Raw genomic sequence first — 3533 nt, forward strand, 5'->3', positions numbered from 1 at the left:
TGGGGTGGGGAGGGACAGATGTAAATATCTTTATGGAGCTGTCAGTGTGGGTCGGGGTAAGTGGCCCAAAGTGCCTTGGCATTCCTGACACCAGCATTATAGACCTCAGATACAGCGGCTCTTGTACCATGGCTGCTGCTTATTCTTCCTTTTTACAAGAGCTGAGCGGCAGCTGTTGTAAGACCCTCCTGGTGCAGCCTGTGTCCTGCATCTTTCTGCACTTACTTGTCAGTTTTAGCAGAAACATACAGTGGCCTTTGCCTCCCCTTTACTCTTCTGTGCAGGTTTTGCTGGTTTGGATCATGCACAGATTAGCTGTGTTTTGAGGTGCAAAGGGTCTAGATGGCTGCTGATGCTGCAAGGCCACTGTTCTCTTACGGCAGTCAGCACCTCCTTTGCTTGTCACGTCTCAGTTCCCCCATCTACAGTATAAAATGTCATTAGGAAATTCTGCATTCTGATGTGATAGGAGCTGGCTTGTTTTTCCTTTCATGGCATTGCCTGTCACTTCATAGTTTTCACATATATATTAGCCCCATTACTTGCTGCTGTCCGAGATGGGGAGTGCAGTTTTCACATACCTCTCTCCTCCCTCCCACGTTTACTTGCTGTTGTCCAAGGTGGGAGTGCACACACACTTATTTAGATTGGTGGATAGAAGTGGCTTCTATGCTTTTGATGTACATTGTTTTCATAATCTTTTTTTGGATCCCTTCTGGAGAGTATTAAGACAAATAGAGAAGTGAAAGCATACTTGTTAAATGATGAATACAGCTAGCAGGGTTCTAAAACAATGAACTAACTACACTCTGTCATCTGCCTTTCTCGAGATTTTATTTCCAAGGACAAAGAGGGAGAATAATATTCAGTGCTAAATGCATTGCATTTATGGTCATTTTTATGTTACTTGTTATTGAGGAACTGTAGGCATCTCTTGGTGATGTAATATAAATAGGACATAGACGGTTCTAGGCAGTGCACCTGTTTGATATACACAAGACTGATGAAATTCACAGGCTTAGTCTAGTGTCAGAAACATCTGGCTGCTTAGTTCTTTCCTTGCCATAACTCAGAGTAATATATAGTGATTGATCCTGGAGTGTCTGAAAGATTGTGGGTTGATTGAAGGGATACCTTAGATGTATATGAAATATACATATTTTTATTGTGAAAAGCATTTTTAAAGCTTTGAGGATTGCATTTACTTAGGGACGCTATCCCAGATGGGTAAAGAGACATAAAACTGAGCAATATACCCTAAATGCTATGAAATAGGAAAAAGGAGTGAATGTATCAGAATTGGCTTTCAGTTTAGATTTAAATTTTCAGGATTTTGAAATCTGTTTAACTTCTGGTAAGAATATATTAAGTCCTTTTATAACCTCTGGTATTTAAATGGTGTGTGTGTGTGTGTGTGTGTGGCGGGGGGGGAATGACATATGTAACCTGCTTATATTCTGGAACAGACTGAATATTTAATGCACCAGGAAGTGTTTGATTTTAGCTGTTCGGTGGAAGTCAAATTCACTTGGTCAAGTTGTATGTGGAAACTTTACATATTTATAAAACACGTAATAATCATAATTTAAAATTAAATTGTGCAGTACCTTTAAAGACAGTCAGTTTTAAAACTAAGTTTGTGAATGCAAGATTTCCTATTGTAAATTAAATTTTCTATATTAATTTTTTAATGGTGAACTGAATCTAATCTTCTGCCACAGTGAGTTTTGAATGCAGTAATTCTTTTGGAGACTAGAAAGGTTGTTCTAGTATCTTTTGTTATAAATAGATGTTTTGCCAAACAACTATTTTGTTTATTTAATCGGAGTTTTTTGTATGTGCAAAACAGTCTAGTTATCAAAACATTATTTGTTAAGGCTATCCTTCTCTAGATATTGTGTACCAATACAGTGCTATTTCTGTACTATTACTGAACAGCAAGCAGCGATGAGAAATTATAAGCACACAGACTTAAAAAAACTAGTTTACTGAAGTTTATTTTTGTGTGGTTATATGCAACCTTACAAAATTTGTATTCAGCTATTAAACAGTAATAAAGTATGTTTTCTTTTAAGTCACCTGCGATTTAGATTACACATCTCTTTCAACAGTCCGTTGCTCCACATAAAATTTACTGTGATTAAATAGTTTGCAAAAGCAGTAATTGCTCAGAATGCTGTTAAAGTACTTTATAGAAACAGTACTTGGAGTTAAATTGGTAAAATGTGCCCAGTATTATTTTCTTCAGAGGAAAACACAGTGCATGCATTTGGTTCTGTCAGACTGGCAAAATGAGGCTTATTTCAAAATAACAAATTTATCAATGGCAGGAGTTTCATTCCTTCTAGTACCTTGTTAAATATCAACCAGAAAAAGGGAAAAGTCTGTTTCTGAGGCTGGGTATTTGGTAATTAAAACTTACATTTTTTTTCTCCCCCCAAGAATACAATTAAGGGCAGTCTGTCTAATGGCTTCTCAGCCACATGGTTGTCAGAATGTGAGGCTGAGGTGTGTGTTTGCTCCTGGATTTAGAGTGCTACCTGTGAATTAATCTGTGGCTTAAAGAGTATAAATCAGTGGTGGGCAACCTGTGGCCCACAGGCTGCACATGGCCTGTCAGAGTAATCCGCTGGCAGGCTGCGAGACAGTTTGTTTACGTTGACCATCTGCAGGCACAGCCACCCGCAGCTCCCAGTGGTCGTGGTTTGCCATTCATGGCCAATGGGAGTGGTGGGAAGTGGTGCGGGCTGGCTGCCGCTTCCCACAGCTCCCATTGGCCGGGAACAGCGAACTGCAGCCACTGGGAGCTGCGGGCGGCCGTGTCTGTGGACGGTCAATGTAAACAAATTGTCTCGCGGCCTGCCAGCGGATTACCCTGATGGGTCGCAGGTTGCCCACCACTGGTATAAATCACTATCTTCAAGATTTTCTTTAAGACTGTCTCCTGTTTTTTGCTAATACACCTTTACCTCGATATAACGCTGTCCTTGCCAAAAAATCTTAACACGTTATAGGTGAAACCGCGTTATATTGAACTTGCTTTGATCCACTGGAGTGTGCAGTCCCGCCCCCCTGGAGCACTGCTCTACCGCGTTATATCCTAATTCGTGTTATATCATGTCGCGTTATATTGAGGTAGCGGTGTACTGTTAAACTGTAATAATTCTTATTTATAATCCAATAGCGTCCAGAGGACCCACTGCAAGGTGCAAACCCATAAGCCTTTATCCTGCTTTGGTCTCTGTATTGGTGGACTCTTTTGCCCACATAGTGTTCCTTTGAAGTCAATAGGGTTCTTTAGAAATACTGTTTGTGTGTAGTTCAGTGCAGCATCTAGGTCAATTGAGAGACAGTCCTGCTAATATAAGGAATGCTATATCCCAAACTGTGTATAAGGCTCTTTGTTATTCCATCAAGAAAGTGGTTTTGACAGCAGCATAAACCACGAGCAGAAAGTTTGAATTATCATTGATCATATCAAGGACTAGTGTTTTCCCCCAGAGCTCTCATAGGTGGTGGATCCATCATGCATT

The sequence above is a fragment of the Trachemys scripta genome, chromosome 18, assembly GCF_013100865.1.
Source record: "Trachemys scripta elegans isolate TJP31775 chromosome 18, CAS_Tse_1.0, whole genome shotgun sequence".
Taxonomy (NCBI): domain Eukaryota; kingdom Metazoa; phylum Chordata; order Testudines; family Emydidae; genus Trachemys; species Trachemys scripta.